The sequence below is a fragment of the Schistocerca piceifrons genome, chromosome 4 (genome assembly GCF_021461385.2).
Source record: "Schistocerca piceifrons isolate TAMUIC-IGC-003096 chromosome 4, iqSchPice1.1, whole genome shotgun sequence".
Taxonomy (NCBI): domain Eukaryota; kingdom Metazoa; phylum Arthropoda; class Insecta; order Orthoptera; family Acrididae; genus Schistocerca; species Schistocerca piceifrons.
Window position 1 is genome coordinate 329,598,948 of NC_060141.1, and position 25,490 is coordinate 329,624,437.

At 41.5% G+C, this 25,490-nt stretch overlaps 1 protein-coding gene across 1 annotated transcript in view; it reads left to right on the forward strand.

Annotated features, from left to right (window-relative positions):
* Window positions 1-8,745: 8,745 nt before the first annotated feature.
* Window positions 8,746-25,490, forward strand: part of LOC124795343 (glutamate receptor 1-like) — a 680,176-nt gene continuing 663,431 nt past the window's right edge. The window contains exon 1 of the mRNA XM_047259331.1: window positions 8,746-8,827. The gene's annotated coding sequence lies outside the window, so the exon portion shown is untranslated. The remainder of the gene's footprint in view (window positions 8,828-25,490) is intronic.

The window sequence follows — 25,490 nt, forward strand, 5'->3', positions numbered from 1 at the left end:
GACTTTTTCTAACCCCGCAGTGGATGCGATACTTACCAACTACCCATGAGGTAAGCGGCTTCCTTTACTTGGATCATTGCCAAGTTCACCAGCGTCTTTAAAGTTATCCACACCTTAAAGTATTACTATCGATGTTAGCATGTTTGTCTGCTACTGAACAGGAAAACACATGCGAAGCTCTTGACATTAGTAGATCTTTCTTGGATACAATTGTTAGTTCTTAGATGCATTTTATTATAAAACACGGCTGAGAACCGCAGTCAGGACGAATACTTGACTCGGGCTGCAGTTTGGCGGCCACAGGTCCAAACCAAGTGAGAGTGAAATTAATTGGTACGGCTACCATTTCGAAAACAGCAACGGTTGGTGAAGCACTGCGAATTTTTCAAAACTCCAATAGAACAGCACTCTGTAAATGATTTGTCCAATGCTCTAACCGAACTACTGACACCGGCAAAGTGTCTTCTTGCCTTCGCTCTTCCTTTTCATGGATCACTAATTTTTTTCGCCCTTTCCATGTTCTCCAGCGAATGAATTACGACGTTACAGACTCTTCGCATGTGCTGTATTCTTGGTGTCACTTTATTCAGCCGACTGTTTCCCGTAGAAACATGTTGTGATGGGAGCTACATTGGTTGGATGTCACATACTTCTGGCGACGGCAGTGTTCCTACACCGGCCAGCTTCCCGTCAACTGTTGTTTTTTGTGGTATCGATCGACCATGCCGCCACAGACGTTTCAAGTGTACAAGTGGACAGGCAAGAGTTTAGGTATTCACGCCATCCGCTGATCAATAGCTGACGGAAAGTTGTAGATAGATGTCTTGTTGTAGCAGCAGTATTGAAATGAAACTAAATGTTTACAGAGACCAAATCTCAAAAGTCTATGATGTAAATCTGCAGACTGAAGCGAGGAATGAAAATTTGTATCAAGGCCGGGATTCGTAACGCTGATTCCTGCTTACAAGGCAGATGCGCTAAACACTATGTCTCCTTGGTACAGTGGCGTTGCACAGATTACCCTAGAGAATGGAAGGCGGCTGTGCAAAGGTGACGTAATGGTAAGCACATCTGCCGAGTGTGCAAGAGACCCGCGTTCGAATCCCGGCCTCACATTCGTCGTTTCAGTTTGCATGTATACAGCAGCAATATTCCTTCCTTTCTCACAAAGTACAGTTGTGGACTACACCAGAACATCGAAACATATCGCATGCAAACAAAATCACCCGCATATCACTTCACTTCACTTTAACGTTTTCTGGTACATAAACACAACTCTGTTGTGGGTACTCAGATCTGTTACAACCACTTGCGTCGACACCTTTAGGTAACATGCTTGACAAGAGTTCTGGTTTCACAGTGTGCTCGCAGCGAGAGGTGCAAATTTCATTCGATCTTCAGCCGTGAAGTCGTGTTAACTTCCGTCGCAGCCAGTAGGAAGCAAGCTCTCTAGTGGGTCGCTTGTGACGGATTAACCGGCCGGGCGATTCGACATGGGGCTTAAAGCGATGGAATTATCGATATGCAATAAAGTACTTTGTTGTCAATCAGAATTTCTGCACTTGCAGGAAGTTGGATCAGAAAGTGAAGGCCCCCGTGTCATAAAAAAAATTAATAAAGAACATATAACAAATAAATTAGTTCACAATGTAACCTGAACTGTCCTCTACACAACACCAACATTTAACATGGTCACAACGTATTTCGTCTACATCTACATGGATGCTCTGGAAATAACATTTAAGTGACTGGCAGAGGATCCATCGAAACACCTTCACAACTCTCTATTATTCCAAACTCGTATAGCGCGTGGAAAGAACGAACACCTACATTTTTCCGTACTACCTCTGATTTTCCTTGTTTTGCAATGGTGATACTTTCTCCCTGTGTAGGTCGGCATCAACAAAATATTTTCGCATTCGGAAGAGAAAGTTGGTGATTGGAATTTCGTGAGAAGTTTCCTCCGCAACGAAAAACCTTTTATTTTAATTTTGTCCAGCCCAAATATTGTATCATTTCAGTGACATTCTCTCCGCTGTTTCGTGGTAATACACAAAGTACAGCCCTTCTTTGAACTTTATCGATGTACTGCGTCACTCCTATCTGGTAAGGATCTCACACCGCGCAGCAGTATTCTAAAAAGAGGACGGATAAGTGTACTGTAGGCAGTCCCTTTAGTAGATCTGTTACATTTTCTAAGTGTTCTGCCAATGAAAAGCAGTCTTAGGTGAGCCTTCCCCATAACATTTTCTTTGTGTTCCTTCCAATTTACGTTTTTCGTAATTGTAATTCCTAGGTATTTATGCATGTTGAATTTACGGCTTTTAGATTTGACTGATATATCGTGTAACCGAAGTTTAACGATTTGCTTTTAGCACTCTTGTGGATGACCTCACACTTTTCGTTATGTAGGTTCAATTGCCAACTTGCTTACCATACAGACATCTTTTCTAAATCGTTTTGCAATTTGTTTTGATCTTCTGATGACTTTATTAGTCGATAAACGACAGCGTCATGTGCAAACAACCTAATACGGATGCTCAGGTTGTCTCCCAAATCGTTTACATAGATAAGGAACTGCAAAGGGCCTATAACACTACCTTGGGGAACGTCAGAATTCACTTCTCTTCTACTTGATGACTTTCCGTTAATTACTACGAATTGTGACCTGTCTAACAGGAAATCTCGAATGTACTCACATAACTGAGACGATATTCCATGAGCACGAAATTTCACCACAAGCCGCTTGTGTGGTACCGTATCAAGAGCCTGCCGGAACTCAAGAAATACGGAATCAGTTTGAGATTCCTTGTCATCAGCACTCAACACCCCATGCGAGTGAAGGGCTAGTTATGTTTCACAAGAACGATGTTTTCTAAATGCGTGTTGACTGTGTGTGAATAGACCGTTTTCTTCGTGGTAATTCGTAATCTTCTAACATAATATATGGCCCAAACTCCTACTGCATATCGACGTTAATGATATGGGCCTGCAATTTAGTGGAATACTGTTACTACCCTTCTTGAATATTGGTGTGACCTGGACAACTTTCTTGTCTTTGGGTATGGATCTTTCTTCGGGCGAACGGTTGTATACAATTGTTAAGTATGGAGCTATTGCATCAGCATACTCTGAAAAAAACCTGATTGGTATATTTAGTGTGTAAGTTGCTTCACTAATCCGAGGATATCTACTTATACGTTACTCATGTTGGCAGCTGTTCTTCATTCGTATTCAGGAATATTTACTTCGTTTTACTCTGTATACAGCGTGTGTTTGTATACATTTGCAGCGACATTGAACCTGGGTATCAAAATCAGCTTGGAAAAATTCAGGGTTTTGTTTTCTCAGCCATAATTTTAGGGCTGTATTAACCTTAACCAAGAAAAAAGTGTACGGGAATGCTGTACCCAGCAGAGTGCTGCATTGGGTAAAGAAGTTTGGTAACAAAGAGACGGTTATTGCAGATAAACCACTTAGAGCCCGACCGACAACATGTGACACAGATACGAATCGAGAACGCACTGATAAAGTGATTCTAGGAGACTGACGCGTTAGTGTCACAATCAACAGCTTTAAAAACATCCTGAGAAAAAAGGGGCAAGAATCTAAATCTTGAATTTTTTATAACTGGTTTTCATTCCTGTGTTCAAGGACGGTGCAAATGTGTAGAAATGCGTGGTGACTATTCAACTGTAGTGTCGCGCAGAGGACAGTTCAGACTACGACGTGTACTAATTCAGCTGTTATACGTTTATTATTAAATTTTTTTTGACAACGGAGGAATTACTTTTTTATTCACCATCTCAGTAACAAAGTCTGACGATGTCCATTTAATGAGCCAGTAAAATATCAAATGCAATAAAATTTGGTGTGGAAGTTATAAGTCTGTATTTCCACTACGAAGTACAGCAATGAGCTTAGGAAAAATCCTCGGTGGCTATGTCTGCATAGCAAGTGACATTGAGGAAAATCTTAATTTTTTCTCCTGTCCATTCCTAACGGTACGTAGAGAATATTCTATCGCATTTCATACTGCAACAGTGAAATACTGCTAGAAAATAGAATAAATGTACATAGCAATACACTTAAGATAACAGCGTCGTTTTTATCTCTGGAGGAAGAGTATCGCATTTAAATACCAAAGCAACAACGTTCCAATTTGTAGACCTAATCACACATCAAAGTAAGGAATTCTATTCCAATACTGTCGTATGGGATGAATGAATAGAATCTTGGGAAAGACAAAGGTAATCATTCGCGCTTTTATAGTACCTAACAAAAGTAAAGTATTTAATTACCTCCCCTTAATATAATAGTGCCACCGACAATTATTTCTTCAGTAATATATTTCTAATACCAAATTATTCGCCTGTTTTTAGAAACCAAGTTCAATTATCGACTCTGAGTGGCTCATCTTTATATCTAGCAAAGAGCATTTACACGAATTTGTGTACAGGTGCGAGGAACAATGAGAAAATTTTATGTAAGAAATTAAATAACCATGTTGAGGCTACAATACAACTTACGAGAAATCGTGTATCAAGAAGAAAATCCTAGCACTAGCATAAGTTTCCATTTAGCCCTATCAGCTTCCTTAGAGACACTTTACTGGACGAAGAATCGAAATGTTATGTACCACTACTCACGCAAATCAATATTTACTGAACTATCACTACTTTTATGCAGGTCAGAAAATTTGTAAGAACATGAGACTAAATATTTTATATGTAAATCGACACCGGCCGGAGTGGCTATGCGGTTCTAGGCGCTACAGTCTGGAGCCGAGCGACCGCTACGGTCGCAGGTTCGAATCTTGCCTCGGGCATGGATGTGTGTGATGTCCTTAGGTTAGTTAGGTTTAATTAGTTCTAAGTTCTAGGCGACTGATGACCTCAGAAGTTAAGTCGTATAGCGCTCAGAGCCATTTTGTAAATCGACAATATGATGATGCCATAGAGCTTCTTCACTCATATAAAGTACTTTGGCTGCAAAATGCACGAAAAATGTCGATAGTGAACCTACCAAAGAGAATCGTAACTTTGGAACTGTACTTGCTCCGGTCTTGGATAGCGGTGCTACCTGGTGAAGGTGCTTGAAAAAATGTGGCTCATTTTTCGTGTACGTATCCGCCGCGTGCTGTCAACACGAACCGCTATGTCTCCCGCGTGGCTGTCTGTTAGGATATCCGCTACCTCTTGCAGCCAAAGGAAGTTTCAGCAAGTACTTCACATAAACAAAAAGGATTGATGTGAAATATTGACTGAACCGTTTGGTAAATAAAATGTGGTAGAGGACTTCCGTCTCCAAGTTATCCGCATTTTCTACAGACGGTTTTTTCTTATGCGTTGAAAACTCACCATCCATTAACAAAGAGAACATTTCACAAAACGTGACAGCTGAGGTAAGCATTATACATAAAGTGCTTGGTTCAAAAAATGGTTCAAATGGCTCTGAGCACTATGGGACTTAACAGCTATGGTCATCAGTCCACTAGAACTTAGAACTACTTAAACCTAACTAACCGAAGGACATCACACACATCCATGCCCGAGGCAGGATTCGAACCTGCGACCGTAACGGCCGCGCGGTTCCAGACTGTAGCGCCTTTAACCGCTTGGCCACCACGGCAAAGTGCTTGGTGGTAGGCACATTTTGCGAAATGAGATACTAGATTATCATACCAAACGAGCAGAATTGCATATATTATTAATTTGGAGTGTCTCAGGATGTTTCTATTCCACGTTTAAAAGATGTACCTCTTAATGATAAAAATAAGGTTTTCCAGAAATTCTTTTTGTCTAAGAAAAAACTGCAGACAGGAAAGATAAGTGAAAAATTCACAGTCTGTCTAAGAAAGTGTCAATGTATAAAAGATATTTGGCAAATAGGAAGTATGTGCATGAGTGCTAAGATATAGAAATGGAAAGGAAGATTGGTGTAACCTACAGCAGATATTCGTACTGTTACAGTATTTGCTGGTCATGCAACAGTACCACACCCAATTTGTTTCTCACAACATCCGTTATCTCGAGATAACTCGTGTTTTCTACACGTTGCCTATAGATGCCACCTGATGGATATATTTTAACTACTTTGTCTGTGTAGATGTTTAACCCAGTAGTCGGTGTATTGAACTTGACTGCCGTCATGTACTTTTTGCTTGCATTGCATTTTGATTGTATTTTGATTTATTTTTTAAGTTCAGCCTGCTTTTTGAGATTTCCCTGTTCGGAAAACAAAAGGAAATGAACCAATCTCAAATACTTTAGGAGATTTTCGACGGCGATTTGTCAGATGTATTTAGCGACAATGAAGGCGATGGTGACTATGTGAATTTTTTTATGGTTCTGATTACGATTCCAGTGATACGGACGTCATTAGACCTGTAAAGAAGCGTAACGTGGCAGTGTTTACAAGTGATTCTACAATAAGTCGATGGTGATCGTGATTCTGGTCATGTGAATGATTCGTTTTGTCATAATGTTAAACTTTTCAAGACTCCTACTGTGTCTCAACCGGGCACTGGCTTTGACAGTTCACGAGTGAGACTCGGACGCCATTTCGAATGTGTTAATATAGCCTAAATTACCGAATACTTGATCCTGGGAAAATTTAAAGTCCACAGGACAAAGAAGAAAGAGGAAGAAACTGTCACTTGAAGTTTCAGACGTTTAGTCAGTGACACTTGGTAATAACATAAGCAAGTTCAAATTTTTCCACTAGACCCTGGCTCCTATAAGACAGTTACCCAGAGGAAATGAGGCTGTCACCCAAAGTCGAGCAGTACCTACAAAGCACTACGGCAGTACAGCAGACTCGTGGGTCCAGCGAAGCAGACATATGCTGACAGTCCAGCGGCAGCGGCGGTGTGCAGACGGTGGCAAAGCATAGGTAACAGTTGTCTGCTTAAAGTGGCGGCCCAAAGAGGAGCGCATCCGCTTGTATGTGTCTGGCTACGTCGCTATGCTTAAAATTCCTCTGACAGATGACTTGTGGGCCAGCGTTCAAGTGCTGGAGCGCTTAAACATATGATGACCTTGGTTTCTGCCATCGATGCATTATCGTCATCGACGACATGGATATAAGTAAAACCTTTTCATTCAAATTTTGTATATAATCCTACCAATTTCTTGCATCCCCGCCTGAAACGAAAGACATAAATATGGAGCGTGTTCCAGAGCCAGACTACAGCAACAGAGAGGTTTACAACAGAGGTAGCCGTGTGGTCAGCACTTGTAAACAGGGAGCTGATAACGACACGGAGGTGGCCTCCCAGATGGCGTCAGTTCCTCCACTATCGGAACATAGCCGAGGGGGCTGACCTAAGCGGGATGCCCTAGACACGCTGGCGTCACAATGTGACCTGGGCGGATCGCCATCCAGGGCTGTACATAAGGCCTATCGGAATCATCTACAGGCCCTAGGTGTTTGATTGTCGCTGTGCTCCGTCTGCCTCAGATTCCGTACACCGTCGGTGAGTTCGCTGTAATGTGGACTCTGCTAACGGATTAACTAGCATCCGACTGTGCCCCGGAATGTTTTCGGCACACTGTGTAATGAGTGAGTGAGGCCCCTGGCCCCGTGGCAGATCACCACAGTAGTCTGTATGCTATAGTGTCCCATGATGTAGTGTGTTTCCAGGAAATAGGTGTTCAACGCAGACGAAAATTCACATGCAACGTAGTTTTTCTTTCATTTCATCAGTCTTTTGGCTCCACGGGAGTCAGTGCGTGCATGATGGGGAGGCCGTTGATGCAGCAAGACGTTGGTTCTGACGTCGACCAGTAGAGTGATACCATGCAGTCATACAGGCATTCCGAGTAAAAAGGGACAAGGCAGTCGCATTGAACGTAGGTTATGTTGAATTATATGGTTTTTGCAGCCAGATAGGTGGAGAATAATATGGCGTATTGTAATCCTGAGTGTATCAAACTGCTTTCAGGAAAAAATGGGTTGCACTACTTATTAAACGCTCCTTGCATTCCTCTCCTCTCATATTTACTACAAGCTCACATTCTCCCGTAACTCTTTCTTCCATTTATTCCCTCACTGCCGCATTCCAGTCTTGCGTGGCCACAGGATTATCATCTACTTTCACACACTAAATTAACCCTTCAGTATCCTCATATAAATTCTCTATGTCTTCACCTCCTCTATGTTACTTCAGCTTGTATATCTGAACTAAAATTGTTGGCGTTCATTTGCTGTTAATGTTGATGAGAATAACTCTATCACCTAACTGTTCGCAGTATCTCAGTGTCTACCACACCTTCCTCATCATGACGAATCCTACACCTGTTATACCATTTTCTGCTGCTATTCATTTTACCCCACATTCATCTGACTAGAAATCCTTATCTTCCTCCCATTTTACATCAATGATCCCGCTATACCTAGACAGAGACTTTGCATTTCTTTTTTCAGATTTTCTAGCTTCCCTACTAAATTTCAAATTCTGGCATTCCACTCTCTGATTCATAGCATGTTATTTTTTCGTTGATCATTCCATATGTTTTCGTGGTTATGTAGGCAGGAAGCAAAATTTTCCTAAGTATGGGAGTTTCTTCTTCCACACCACTAGTTCAATTTTAATTCAGTTTGTTTGTGAAAGAAAGAACTGCACCTATGACGCCAAGTCTGATAGAGATATTTTTTCGCTTTGTTCCAGGTGCGATCTTCGAGCAGGGCACAGATGAGGTGCAGGACGCCTTCAAGTTCGCCGTCCTCACGCACAGCCAGAACGCCTCCTCTGGCCGTCGCTTCGAGCTGCAGGCGTTCGTCGACGTCATCAACACCGCCGATGCCTACAAGTTGTCCAGAATTAGTGAGTAGCCCTTTTACAGTAGCCATTTACCTTTGGCCGAAACATCTAGCCTGCTGTTACTGTCCTTCATGAGTAGTGGAAGAGTGGAGGGTGGAAGCGTTCATACATTTCAGTATAATGCACCGTCACAGCAAAGTATTTAAAAAATAATGTGATACACAAAACAGAACATTTGTACGGAGAAAATATTTGTCGAAATTGTGACGGATACGCTTCCTTTTTCCAAAAAATACGTGATATTTGAAGTGATAACTCTGGACTAGCAACATCGGCTAAACATGAAATGTAACAGAATGTCCCCAGCCGAATTCTGCTTGCATTTAGTCGATGAATTCCCGTCTTTGAATATGGGTGTTCCTACTTCTTTCAAGCAACATTAGTTCGAAACCGGATCGTCTGCCTTTACTGCTTTTTTTTTTTTTTTTTTTTTTTTTTTTTTTTTTTTTTTTTTTTTTATAAATCATCGATCTTATGATTGGTTCGATGTGGCTCACCATGAGTTCTTCTACTGTGATGGCCCCCTCAGTGTAGCACTGACGCTCCGTTATCCTCTCTGTCTTTCCCCACCATTATTTGCTCTACAGCTTCCACTAGTACCGTGGAGCTTACTCCCTCCTCCTGTGTTAACATGTTCTGTCGTCCTGTCTCCCCTTCTAGTAAGTTCTTTTTACATATTCCTTTCTCAGTGATTCTGCGGCGTATCTCTTTTTTTTGTCGTATCTTGGCTGCTATGAAATCAAAATAAAGTCGACTAATTTCAATATCACACCATGAACTTCTAAAATCTGTTCTAAAAATATACATTCGTCTCATTACAGTTGTAATATCATTTCACAGCAAAAAAAGCGTAATTTAAATAGGGAATCATCATGTTGTTCTGGTATACATTGAAGTTGCTCTGAAGCGCTGAAGCAAGAGCATATTCAGTGATATGAGTTTAGAGGGTAGCGTTATATATATATTTTTTAGTTTCTTCAAAGAGGGAAGAATGGAGGGACTACTACGCCTGCTACGGTCCAACACACACTTATTGACACAGGAAGTATGGACACACTGTAAACATTTGATAGTTCACAATTCCAGTTCACAGCAGATTTTCGTAAATTGTAGCCAACACCTAGAGAATAATCCCAACAGTCCTCTGTAAGCAAATCCCTCAATAAATTGCGGAGCACTAGTCCATTTTTGTAGGGAGCGGGGAGGGAGTGGTGATGGGCTGGGCCAAAACTAAATTATTCCTTTTGACATGGACTTTATTATACTCCGTTTCAAAACACAATAAAGAAATTATGAAAACTGGTAAGACGTTAGCTTTAAACATTTCCATAAAATGATTCAAGACTCTACTCAAAACCTTTGGCATGAAAATTCAATTTATTTTCTTTACAGAGTAAAACTTTGACCTACTATTTTGAAATAAGTTTAAAAGAAAGTAAATTTTAAAAAAAATTAATGTTGCCAAGCACAGAGAAGAACTTAAGCCCACAGCATGGAAAACTAATGAACCATGAATATGACGTGAAATTATCTTAAAACTTAAATCTGTTTCTAAGCCAGTCTTAGTTAACTGTAACTGTAGCTACGTAAAATTTCTAGATTTTACAGTTTTTGATAAAAGCGCGTAATAGTAACGACACAAGAACATGTTTTTCAACAGGACCAAATTTAAATTTACTCACTTGTCTTAAAATTCAGTAACGTTATTCTAAGAGTATCTCACAGTAACTTTTACAGCCTGTAAGAAATGATTGCTTCTCGAAGCCTAATCTTAATGTTTAAGGATAATATGAAGACTCAAGGTAGCAGCGAAAAGAAATCAGTTAATGAACAGAATAACGTTATTGCATGTGAGGCAACTAGCAAAAGTGGAAATAAAGTTACCAACAAATTACTCAACCTATGCAGATTGCCTCACATTCAGCCACTAATAGTACGAAAGTCCCCAACTGTCAAACTGGCCACCGTCATTGGAGTCTGCCACTTCCTGTAGCGCAGACTGACTTCGCAAAATTTTAAAATTTTAAACAGAGCGAAACAAGTATACAACAAATTCCTATAACATAAAGCGATTACTACACAAGCCGCTAACCATATACAGGAACACACATGGCATACCAGTTACAAATTGAAAACGGAATTCTTAGTTACCCGTACTTGTGTATTCACAACAGTTTAGTTTGTAAGCCGGCCGGAGTGGCCGAGTGGTTCTAGGCGCTACAGTCTGGAACCGCGCGACCGCTACGGTCGCAGGTTCGAATCCTGCCTCGGGCATGGACGTGTGTGATGTCCTTAGGTTAGTTAGGTTTAAGTAGTTCTAAGTTCTGGGGGACTGATGAACTCAGAAGTTAAGTCCCATAGTGCTCAGAGCCATTTGAACCATTTTTAGTTGTACTAGAACAAAAAATAACGTGACCGGCAGCCAGGTCACTGTATCGTTAAGCACTACTTAGAACACTGCGAGATACTTACGTTCTTAATGAACCTTTCCGAAGTTTAGTTTGAATAAACACTCTTTAACCGATTGGCTTACACAGCGGACTCACAGCAGGTCATAGGTTTCAAGTCCGTTATTACATTGCCGGTTGTGAGACGGACCAAGCAGCTATAGCTTCTTCTTACAAGGGAGGCCACGACGTAGGGATCACAGATTTACTTCGACCTTTGTCCACCTTCAGTAGGCCATTAAAACAAATCTGGTAATTCCGAGAAAATTACAACAAAAGTTTAACACGTATATTACGTACCGGATGTATCTGTGCGTAGGGGCCCGATATTAAAGGTCATGGTGGTCAAGTGATTAGCGTTCGAGCTTCGTTAGACGTTGTGAGCCGATGGTTCGACTCCTGCTCTAACTTAATATTTAATCTATATTTTTTTCATCATTGGTCATATTATATGCGAGGTAATATAATTAAATAAAACACTTTAATGTTATTTGACTACTTATTATTTTTAATTAAATTTATTCATTAGAACAAACATATTTGTAACTACCGACAGCTAAACGAGGGAACGCCTAGAGTTTTCCTGAAAATGTGTGTTTGTCATGTGAAAGGTGGCTACACTGAGCCACAGCGCCAGAGATTGCGCCAGAGAGTATTATTCAGCCGCCTCCACTGGCAGTTCTTGTTCAGAAGTCGTGGTGGGAGTGCTTATTGTGAAGTAGCAGTAGTCGGTGTTTGTTGAGATGTAGTAGTGGGCAGTTCTTATCGAGAAGTCGTGGTGGAGAGTGCTTGTTGAGATGTAGCAGTGGTGAGTCGTAGTTGAGAAGTTGCGGTAGTGAGTGCTTGTTCAGAATTTGTAGTATTGTTTTGATGGGCTAGACACCAGATGTTATTGGATTGGGGATGCTGTAATGATCAGAGTCTGCCTTTCGTCAATATATATGAAGGTAAAAAAATTCCGTTTTTTTTATTACTATTTCAATGTCTTAAACAATAATGCCTCTTGGTCACAGGTTCAGTCAACAAAGCATCTGGCTCGTGTTCTTGTATTAGACTGCATTTCTGGTTTCTATGTGCAATGATAGTATTTCTGGTTTTTTTAAATTACTTCAGTATAAATAGTGTTTAAAATATCTGGTCTTATTGAGGAAAAACCGTGCCAGATGTGTACGTTGAATCACACATCCACATACAGAACAGCGACACTTGTGCCTTGTTGTTTCGTAGGTTTTATAGTTGCCGGGGACTTAATTAATTAATTGTGTTAACGGAAGTTTTCTTTCGTTCTTTGTTGTTATTCTATGCAGTCAGATTGCGTACTATACCAGACAGGGCCCACCGGTTACGAGACTGCGTAACCGGACAGTCAGCTACTAAAAAATTAAAATTATTTGCATAAAATTTAATTAAGCCCCCATGCACATGATTTACGAAATCCCTTACACACGCAGTCTCGTAAGGTACCCAGAACTACACTATATGATCAAAAGTATCCGGACACACCCAAAACATACGTTTTTCATATTATGTGCCAGTTACTCCATATCATCAATTTCAGTAGTTATTAGCCATCATGAGAGAGCTGAATGGGGCGCTCCGCGGAACTCACTTCGGACATGATTGGGAGTCACTTGTGTCATAAGTCTGTACGCGAGATTTCCACACTCCTAAATATCCCTAGGTCCACCGTTTCCGATGTCACAGTGAAGTGGAAACGCAATAGGACACTTACAACATAAAAACGTACAGGCCGACCTCGTCTGTTGACTGACAAAGACCGCCGACAGTTGAAGATGGACGTAATGTGTAATAGGCAGACACCTGTCCAGATCATAACACAGGAATTCCAAACTGCATCAGGATCCAGTGCAAGCACTATGACAGTTAGACGGGAAGTGAGAAAACTTGGATTTCGTGCTCGAGCGGCTACTCATAAGCCACACATCAAGCCTGTAAATGCCAAACGACGCCTCACTTGGTGTAAGGAGCATTAACATTGGAGGATTGTACAGCGGTATAACGTTGTGTGCAGTGGCGAATCACGGTACACAATGTAGCAATCCGATGGCAGGTTGTGGGTATGGCGAATGCCCGGTGAACGTTATCTGCCAGCGTGTGTAGTGCCTACAGTAAAATTCGGAGGCGGTGGTGTTATGGTGTGGTCGTGTGTTTCATGGAGGGGGCTTGCACCCCTTGTTGTTTTCCGTGGCACTGTCACAGCACAAGCCTACATTGATGTTTTAAGCACCTTCTTGCTACCCACTGTTGAAGAGCAATTCGGGGACAGCAACTGCATCTGTCAAAATGATCGAGCACCTTTTTATAATGCATGGACTGTAGCGGAGTGGTTATACGACAATAACATCCCTGTACTGGATTTGCCTGCGCTGAGTCCTGACCGGAATCCAACAGAACAACTTGGGGATGTTTTGGAACGCCAACTTCGTGCCAGACCTCATCGACCGACATCGATACCTCTTCTCAGTGCAGCTCTCCGTGAAGAATGGGCTCTCATTCCCCAAGAAACCTTCCAGCACCTTATTGAACGTATGCCTGCGACAGTGGAAGCTGTCATCATGACTGAGGGTGGGTTAACAACATACTGAATTCCAGAATTGCAGATGGAGGGCGTCAGGAACTTTTAAGTCCTTTTCAGCCAGGTGTCCGGATGTTTTTGATCATGTAGTGTACTTTGCACCTCGACGCTTCGAGCTGCAGACACAGAGGCAAGCCCCATTTGGCATTTAACCCGCGTAGTGATGAAACGTTGCTAATGTAACAAGAACGAATAGCGTAGCAACAAAGATGTTAATATCACAGAATTTAAACTACAAAAATGAAGATGTGGGCGTTAGTTGAACCGTCACCTCATACACCGTGGTCTGACGAATCTCGAACACTAACCACCTTTTGGTTCAGTTTGTTCGTAATTGTTCGTTGTTCAAAATGGTTCAAATGGCTCTGAGCACTATGGGACTTAACATATGAGGTGATCAGACCCCTAGAACGTAGAACTACTTAAACCTAACTAACCTAAAGACATCACATACATCCATGACCGAGGCAGGATTCGAATCTGCGGCCGTAGCAGTCGCGCGGTACCGGACGAGAGCGCCTAGGACCGCTCGGCCGCAAGGGGCCGACATTGTTCGCTGTATCTGATCGTAGCGGACGTCAGGTGATACCCTCTGAAGTTCGTTGTTGATACCTTCACTCCGTTTCTTTTTATTACAGAGGCCAACCAGCGCTCTCGCCGAACACAATGAGCTACCGTACCGCCGACCAGTGGACCAAGGCGGACTCTTAACATTCAGCACCTACACACAGATGCATCAGTGACATGATACAGGCGCAAAATTTCTCTCGTGATTTTCTCTGAATTGCTACAGTAATACACCTTACTACCTACACATATTGTTGTTTTAATGGCCTACTAAAAGCGTACAAAGTTTGAAGGTTTGAAGTAAACCCGTGGTCCCAACGTCGTGGCCCTCTCTTCTTAGTGTTGTTCTTTTCTGTTAACAGATGGCATGACATGTGAAACGTCCCCTTAGAAAAACTATAAATTACTGTGCTGGTAAACTTCTAAGTTATTTGATACAGAGACAGCTGAGTAAAACTGAACGTACTCAGACATTTCTCTCTTATTCTGATCATCAATAAACTGACACACAATATTCTTAGTGCAACGCAGTTTGACTTTCAATAATCCCTACAAAAGAATGGCTCCGACTAACAATAACCTATACCTTTCATGAATCACTCACCTCACAAAAATCTTCGTTAGTCGAACTAATGCAATAAAGCGAGCACCAATATTGCCAGTTAAATAAAAGATTCTAACTACTGAAGGCACTAACTACTGATAGGCATAGTTAGCAAATGAAAGATTTTGATAGAGAACAAACAATGCATTTACCTTAATAATGTTCAAAATTCAACACATATATATCAGTGCATGATATCCAGTCGTACAAATTTCCTCTTTCTGACGGACACACTTCCATATCGTCCGCTCTCAATACTCTGGCATCTGTGTCCCCACATTCACCACTGCTGGCGGCTCACCTCCAACTGCGCAACGCTACACGCTGTTCACATCCAATTGCCCAACACTACACAAGCAAATATTCCAGCAATGACTTCAACCAGCCACAGACTGCACACAGCACAGTCAGTGATTTTCATACAGAGCGCTACGTGGCGTTCCCAACATAAAAACCTAAGCAGCCTACTTACACATGTAATATACCACTGGAAAGCTGAGAAATCGATCTATTTAGTGGTGTATAACACACTAGGTTTCTTTCGATATTTTGCAAGCTATAAGCATCGTTTTCACATTTTATTTGTTTCATTCCTCCAGCCCCATCAACAGAACATCCTCCCTACGTCGTGCAGTGTGTAAAGCGTGCAAGAAGAAAAGTGATACACGGTATGAGTATGAGAAATGTCTAGTGGCGTTGCACGTGCCAGTATTTTTTCGGGTATATCACACTAACAAAGTTTCCAGAACAGTATAACCCTCAGTCTTCATCACTTCAATAAATATGAACGATAATTTATGAAGAATACCTATCACAAAATTATATTATTTTGAGAAAAGTGTGTAGGACAAAATAAGCTGGTTTTAATAGCAAATATAAGGTTGACTATCGGGAAAAGTACTAGTTAGTCAATGGGTTAACCAGGACGCTAAGAACTAGCCTATCAATATAGAACAATATCTCATCCATTTCTAGTGGATCCGAATACTGCGGAACACGGTTTTAATATCACAGTTCCCTCTGACTCTGAGGACATCGTGGCGACAGACTATCGGAGCCAGGAAACACGACCGGGACTCCCGTGATTAGCCTGTCATAATGCTGAGAACGTGCCACAGTACTGGTGAGAATTCAGCTCTGACGTCTATTGCAGAACGATGGCTGATCAGCACAAATTCACCTCACTGTGCAGACAGGGCACCACCAACATACACCCGCCACTATCACAAGTGAGGACTGTCCTCTATTCCACAACAACTGACATCCGCAGGCGCCGCCCTTTACTTGACACACACACAGCCGTGCGGTTAGAGGCGCCATGGCTCTGAATGCGCGGCCCCTCCCGTCGGAGGTTCGACTCCTCCCTCGGGCATGGGTGCATGTGTTGTTCTTAGCATAAGTTGAAGTTAGTTTAAGTAGTGTGTAAGTCTAGGGACCGATGACCTCAGCAGTTTGGTCCATTAGAAATTCACACACATTTGAACATTTGACACACACACACACACACACACACACACACACATACACACACAGAAACACACGGCAGGCCAGTAGTCCCACAACCCGCAGCAAACATGAGGCCTTAACCACCGGAAACTCGCCATCGCGCCACTGGTCTACCTTACACACTACAACCCGGCTGGCCCCGGCATTCCTGCGCAGCGTCTAAACAGCAGAACTCTGCAAACTAGCGTCGCTACCGCCTAGAAAGAAAACTAAAGACGACAGTCGATCAAAACAAAGAACCAGCAAGTCGTGGCAAGATCGACAATAGACGACTGGAGGTAAATATTTCTGGCGCGCGGCTAAATAATGTAGTCCAGCAGAAATCCAGTTAACAGGCAGGTAGTGAGGAAACGATGTTAAATGAGGTAGAGACAACTTTTGCACAGCACGATTTGAGGTGTGCCGTAGCTGGGTTTTATCTCCGGCTTGACGCTAGCAACCAGGCCTATGCGTCGCCCCACTGACACCTTTTACCAGCCGCGGAAGGATTTGTTGTTAGCATAATCGCAATGTACCGATCCCGTTGTGAGGTATAGCGGATACAAGCAGAATATCTTGCCAAATTAAACATAATACTATTGAAAAACTGTATTTATCAATCACTTAATTTACATAAGCTCTGGAGCCGAGCGACCGCAGGTCGCAGGTTCGAATCCTGCCTCGGGAATGGATGTGTGTGATGTCCTTAAGTTAGTTAGGGTTAATTAGTTCTACGTTCTAGGTGACTGATGACCTCAGAAGTTAAGTCGCATAGTGCTCAGAGCCATTTGAACCATTTACATAAGCTATAATTCGGCCCTGCTACTTACTGTATAATGTATTCAGCTGACAGAGAATTCTTTTTACGAGATTTGTACATATTATATTGCTGCAAACAGGTGACGTTCAGACACATCTGAACAATTTCTATAATAATGGTTTAACAGTTTTTGATATTGGCTAATTATACACAAGGGAACAACATTGCGAATTCAAGATACAATGCTACTCGAAGCTATTGTAACCCAGAGACATCTCGAATTTTCAGTTGCAAAGAGAATAACGGCAAATGGCGAAATAATAGTCATAGAAAACTGACTCCTTGAAACTGATACTGCATTAGTACCCCTGTCTGTGTAAAAACACAGAATAAGATTCCGTTTTCGCACGTAACCTTTCCTCTCTATTGAGGTGGTGAGGGCATTGGGTGGGAGAAGGAACTCCACTGTCTTTCGCTGTTTGCACCCTTGCATTCAAACCTTATTGAAGCTAATGTAGTATTGTTCTTACTTTTCGTAAAACTGTTTCATAACAGTTCAAATGGGACAATAAATGAAATGTCAGCTGCAAAATTTAAAAATAAACTTTTACAGTCATCTCGGTATTATTGTTCGAGCATCTGGTTATGCGAAGAAAACCAATCTGGCGATTCGATCACAGATGTAACATCCCACGAAGGGGCTAACCAGCCTTCATAACTGCAAACAAAGATGCAATTAGGCCATCGGATTGTGGAGAGCCTAGAACAATATGTAAGGAAGAATCGGAGCTTAGTAGAACTTCTCGCATATGGCCTTAGAAAAAATTCTGCTAGGAACATCGAACATCCAACAGTTTTACTAAAGATAGGGAAACTTAAACAATTGTCGGATGTAAAGGGTGATTATAATTAAACTTTCAAAACTGGTCAGAATAACTTCAAACTGCAACGGAATATTATCGGAAAAGGGGAAAACCTTGTGGAAGAAGAAAAAAAGAAATAGTTTGAAAATTGATCAATAGACGGCGCTGTAAATACGTAAAAGAAAACACCTGTCATGCGCATGACCCATTGAAGTTGGTATAAACGTTCCACGTACTCGGCTTTTCCTTCTTTCGCGTGTGCGACGTTCGCCATGACTGTGTCCATGCAGGATCGCGCTCTGCTTTTAAAGCTGTATTACAAGACTGATGACTGTGTACACGTCACTCTGCAGAAGTTTCGGACACTGAAGGGCTTTAAAACAGGAGTTGGTCCGATGATTGCCGTGCGTCTCGAGAAAATGGTTCGGATATTTGAAAAGACGGGTTCTTTTGGTGTGCAACCTGGTAGAGGGAGGAAACGAATTGATTCGACGTCAGTGGAACCAGTAGCCATAGCAATGCAGGAAGAGACGAGTGGTGGCGTGCAAACGTGTAGTGCACGGAGAAGTGCCCGAACATTGGACATACCCTTGACCACTGTGCGTAAAATCCTACGAAACACCCTTCTTTGCTATCCATTCAAAATTACCCATGTGCACGAGTTGCTTCCTGTTGACCTCCCAGGAAGATAGACGTTTGCTGTAGAATTTATTGCTCTCATGGAAGTGGACAATGATTGGCCGTGTAAGATTTTGTGGACGGACGGAGCTCACTTCCACCTAACGTGATATGTCAGTACACAGAATTGTAGAATATGGGCAACCGAAAATCAACAGGTATATGAACCAGTACCACTTCATCCTGAAATCTCACTGTGTGGTGCGGGTTTACGGCATCATTTTACATAGGGCCACATTTTTTCGAAGAGACATGTGCTTCCGGTCCTGTTACCTGTACCGTCAGTGGTAAGCGCTGAGTGTCTTTTGCACAACCATGTCATTCCAGTTCTCCAACGGCGTGGATGGGATAATTTTTATGCAAGATGGTGCACCTCCACACATTGAAAATCGAGTTAAGCAGCTGTGAAGCGGCATTTCGGAAATGCTAGAATTAGCAGCCGCCATTTCCCTACAGCCTGGCCGTCCCGATCACCTGACCTTAATCCGTGTGACTTCTGGCTGTGGGGCTATCTGAAACACGTGGTATTCAGTGTTCCGATTGTAAACTTAGATGCATTGAAGGCACGCATTGCACAACACATTCTGAACATGACCTCGGAAACACTTCGATCAGTTGTGGAACATGCTGTTTCTCGATTTCAACTTTTTGAAGAAAACGCCAGTCACATGGAAATTAATAATCCGATTTAATTTTGATTCGTGCATTTTATACGGTTTTTGGCCTCAGGAAAACTAAAAACTGACTTTTCCCATCCGATGTGGTATGACCGTGGCGTGGTGAATGAGCTCACGTAAATAAGTGTATCACACCTGTACACCCATGCACACTGAGTAGTACAGTTTATTTAATGTCAAACGTGTACCTTAGGCATTGTAGTATGATTCATTTGTCATTTGTAGTCGACCACTATTAAATTATGATGCTTACAACACCATCTATTGCTACGTTTTGTAGATATTTATTTTTCTTCGAAAATACCAAAGCACCGCATAAAAATTACTCGTATGAGATTTCAACGCACGGATCAGTAGAGAAGAGAAATACAAGGCAATGGTAGGAAGTTTCCCTGCACACAAACGCACCAGTAAGAACGGAGAAAGGCTCATCGACTTCTTCAGAAAATTCGACTAAACATTAATCTCAATCTTTTTCAGAAAATTACTAATGAGAAAGAAGACCTTCATCTTCTCCTAATACTTTGTACACTTTTCGGCTCATATAATCTGCATCATGTGGCAATAACCAAACAAAACCATAGAGAAATCATGAGCGTATGGAGATTCGGACGAACTTTAAACAAAAATCAAAGACAAACTATGAGAGAAACGTTGGGAAAACGCTAGAGCATCCACCAAGAAGAAGGAAACATAGATAGTGGAATAAGACATGTGACGAAGCGAAAGAGCGTAGACTAACAGATTAGAAAAAATGGAAATTCTGCAGAAAGAAAATAGTTCACTGAAATCAGAAAAGAGGCATCAAAAATTATTCGAACAGAGAAACTGAAATATGGCGAAAAATGATTAGAGGAAATAGATACCAAAAGATGATTAGAGGAAATAGATACAAAGTTCAGACAGAACAACACTAGAGATTTCTACAAAGTTTTCAAAGAAGAAATAAGAGGATACAACACAGATGAGCGTTTACGCAAGCTTTTCACCTACAACACAGACAACTACGAGCTACTAGCAAAATACTTCAAGAATTTTCCATACTGCGAGGAACCAACACAACGACTAATTTTCAGACAGTCTCAAAAAGAAAACCCATCTTCACAACCACCATCACTGCATCAAACTGGCAATACACTGGAAAGCTGAGAAACAACAGAGCGCCAGAAGAAGAGGGATGAACTGGGGAGGAACGGGCAGCCGAATTCGTTTATGAGGTTATTAAAGATGGCTGGAAAGAAGGAAGAATACCAGACGATTGAAAACAAGCTATAATGCTTCCATTATATAAGAAGGCAGACAGGATAGACACCAACAGTACTGAGGCATATCTCTGCTTCACATCACCTACAAAATTACATCCAAAGCTCTTCTGAGTGAGATAGAAGACCGAGCAGAACTCACAATTGGTGAGTACCAAGTGGGGTCTTGAGAAATTAGACTGTGCCGAGAGCAAATTCTTAACTTGAAAATAATCCTCAGCATCAGATTAATGCGGAACCTTAACACAGTCGTCACATTAATTTATTTCTATAAAGCCTACGATTCCGCAGACAGACAGGCAGTATTCTTAATATTGGAAGAACCAGGTAGTTAATCGAGCAAACATTCACAGGCACAACTTCGTATCTTAAATTCCTAGGAGAAGTTTCGGAACTATTCAGAATTAACGCCGGAGTTCGGCAGGGCGATGGGCTTTCAGCTGGTACGACGTGGTCCATAGTGCATCTTGGAGCGTAAGCATAATGTGCCATACATAGACACAAAAACAAACATACACGCAAGGAAGAATATTATTACTTGTTATACCATCTCCACAAGTAAACTTCATAATTGCAAAACACCGGAACGATCTCGTCTTGTAACTTCGTAATCACTACGAGTAAATAAATCAGTAGTGCACTAGAAACCCCACCAAAAACAAAATACGTCGTTCTTCAAAATTACGAGTACTGCGGGCCCACTAGAAAAGAAGATATTGGAATAATTTCTGAGGACAAAACAGACGCAAAGATAATGATAGAAACGTTTTACAAAATTGTACCTAAAACCATATCATAAATATATTATGACTAAACGGGATACGTTGAACAGTAACACAACAGAGAAAAATATATACATGTACAACATGGAAGCATGTGGAGAGTGGATAGATATAAGCATTTGGAAGACTGGATACAGCGAAATTGATTAGATAACAGCAAAAGTAAAAGAAGATAAAAGAAAATGGATTCTAAAACCGATATAATAAAAGCTCAGTATCGTTCCAGGCAAAAATAGAACTCTGCGCAACAATAGTTAAGCTAGATGCACTATGCGGATCTTAATGCTTAACACTGAATAAAACACTTGAAGAAGAAGAACTAGAAAAAAAGACAGGACCGCAAAAGGACAAGGATAACTGGACGTAGAGGAAGAATGAACTTTTATACAGAAACATAGAAACTATCAAAGACACAAAAAGGAAGAGGTAATATAAGTTTTACAGTTATATTTGCAGAATGAATATCAACCGGTTAGCAAAGAAAGTTTTTAATTTCCTTTCCAAATTAAGAACAAACTAAGGAATGGTTGGAAGAGATAAGACGGGATTTGAGAAAATTCAGTCATAGAAGGTGTTATAACAGACAGGAAAAATTTCATGTTACTGATCAGTACCGCAAAATTTCCTGTAAAAGAACAAAAACACCAATCTAGGAGGGTAGCGTGAAATCAACAGAGGCAGACCGTAAGTTAACGCATGAAGAAGTTGTCGGAAGGTAAGCAGAAAAAGATTATAGCGTAGTTTTAGGTTCTGAGCGATCTAGAATCGGCCAAATACTATAATTATAAAAAAAAGGAATAAAAGAAATCAGACCTAGATTATTGCTGTGATCTTCTACCGTGTTGACGAGTTGTTGGTCGTCTACATTATCAGCACTCAGTACCGTATCATCAGCATAGCGAATGTTGTTGGTGAGGACTCCGTTAACCTTCTTGCCTTTTCATACATCACCTAGGGCTGCCTGAAAAATACTCTCCCAGTACAAATTGAATTAGATGGGTGACAGAATGCATTCTTGTCGAACTCCTCTACACATATTAACCAAGTCAGCTATCTCATTATCAGATTTAACCTCCGCTCTCTGGTTTCAGTATAAAACCTCTACTCAACAAATGTCTTTCTGATCTATATCCATTCTTTTGAGACTTTCCATTGGTTGTACTCTATTGAAGGTTTTTTCATAGTGATAAGACAAAGATCTACATTTTTATTCTGATTATAGTGGTTTTGCAGTTGAATTGAAGTGTAACTTTGTTTCTCTTGTGACTAAATGTTTCCTAAATCCTAACTGTCTCTCATCAATCAATTTTTCGCATTTTTCACATAACCTTCGATTGATTATTTCTAGAAATCTAGCACCAAATCAAGGAAGAACTAACTCTCATAGATAATAAAACAGTTCTTGATGCCACAGAGAAGAAAGAGATATGGGAAGATTGCATTAAAACCTCTTTCCAGATGGTTGACCAAATATTGAGATTTCTAGGAATGTAAATCTAACAGGGTCTCCAATCACGAAAGAAGAAATCGAGAAAGTCATACGTAATTCAGAAACCAATAAGACAACAGAAGACAAAACGTTCGTCTGGCGCTAATAATGGTAACTAGCTCCAAAGGTAGAGAAACAGGATGTTGTGCACTTAACTAAAGATTAAAGTAAGGGAGCCTTTGACGGCAAAAAATGTTCAAATGTGTGTGAATTCCAAAGGGACCAAACTTCTAAGGTCATCGGTCCCTAGACTTACACACTACTTAAACTAACTTACGCTAAGAGTAACACACACACCCATGCCCGAGGGAGGACTCGAACCTCCGGCGGGAGGGGCCATGTGATTCCTGACATGGTGACTCTAACCACGAGCCACACCGCACGCCTTTGACGCCAGATTATACAAATATGAGTTAGAGTAAGTCACGCCATACAAATATTCGGGAGTAATATCTGAAGCGGAGCGATACATTGGCTCACTTGCGGGTGAAGAAAATACAATTTTTCATTCATTGGGAGGATACTAGTACATTGCAGTTCGTGTGCTAAAGAGATTGCCTGCAAAAGATTTGTAAGGCGGATACTTTGACACTGTTCGAGCGTATACGGGACGACCCGTATCACGTCCGTCCAAAAGAAGGTATCGGTGGAAGGGTTCTAGAAAAGGTCACAATCTGGTTTGGCTGTCAAAAAAGTGTAACAAAAATGTCGAAAAATCGTAACAGGCAAAAGCTCGAAATGCGGTGCTGTGTATCTCCCGAGAATCTGATTAAAAAACTTCCAGAACTGGTACTTACGGCACAAACTGCCTATTTTCTCCGACGCTGTACATATCGACAGTGCAGGGATTGTGGTGATTGAAATAGGCTAATATTTCCTGCTACGGATACCTATAAGTTCTCATTCTTCTCACGGTTCATCTATTAATATTTGGTTGGATGGTTTGGGGGATTAAAGCTATTAATATTTGGTTGAGAAAAAGTGTTTAGGCGCCTGCCTGTTTTCCCACGTTAAAACCAATGAGCAACTAAAATGGTGCATTGTCGAAAGAGAGTACTCGATCAAGATTTCCTTCAGAAACAGATCCGCTGCGGTAGCGACAACGGCTGCACCACAGTGTGGGAATGAAATGGCACACAACTGGAAACAACATCCAAAGTTGTAGGCTGCGGGACAGTACGTTTCTGTGGGAAAAAATGTCTGAATTGCACCATAAATTCATGGTGAAATTCTCGAGTTAGGTGGATCAAATGCAATGTAGTCATCCAGCCGTTGTAAAATGGTGCCAGCAGTTTGACCAAGGCCGCAGAGAAGTAGGTGATGCTGTTCGGGCAGAAAGGATTTCCACCTTTCGACAAGCTGAAAGAAGATCTGGGAAGAAAGAGATCTTCCAACGACGAGGACGTTAACACAGCAGGTATTGAGAGATTCCGCGACCACGAAACGGGTTTGTAACGTCGAGGAATTGAATGATTTGGTTAAAAATGTTGCTTCCAGCGACTTCATCTACATCTGCTTGGATACTCTGCAAAGCACGCGTACGTGCTTGGCAGAGGGTTCATCTAACCACCTTCACAGTAGTTCTTCGTTACTCCACTCACGAAGGCCACGCGGAAAAAAATGAACACATATATCTTTCCTTTTGAGCCCTGATTTCCCTTATTTTATTATGATGATCGTTTCTCCTTATGTTAGGTCGGTGTCAATAAAATATTTTCGCATTCGGAGGAGGAAGTTGATGCTTGAAATTTCCTGAGAAGATTCCGCCGCAACGAACAACGCTTTTGATCATAGAATGAAGGCATTCACGGCAGTTGTTGTCATCACTTAAAACTTCCGGGCTGAGATGCCATGGCTCAATCATAAGAATCTCCCCTGGCATTTCACCTTCGACTGCAGAAGGCATCCTCCGACGACAATCGGCGAACTGCAACGAGAGCACGAGTAAGCACCGTATATGTAAGCCATCCAGAGGGCGCCGCTGCCAATCATGTGACATCGGCTGTGCTATGATCTCTGATATTACCAACTTTGTCATTTGAAATTAATCGATTGTCACGGAGTTGCTGCAATGTTGACATTCATATCTTATCCAACTTAATGGCTTCATCTTTTCTATTAAAATTATTGCAGTGGCCTCTCTGTACATTCGCGCATAATAATGCGACGTCTTTGCTATGACAGTCGTCTCACAAAACTTTATTTCATGATCACCTTCCTGAAACACAAGTCCCGCTACAGCCGATTTATCAATATGTCTGAGGCGGCAGTTCCTTTTATGTTCACCCAGACGGGTGTTGACGCTTCTTTTTGTTGTGCCTATATAGACCTTTCCACAACTGCACTGAATTTTATAGATACATGGTGTAGCTAGAGGATGTCGTTCATCTTTTGCAGATCTTAAACATTCTTTTATTTTCGCGGTTGGTCTGAAAACAGTTTCCACATCGCACTTG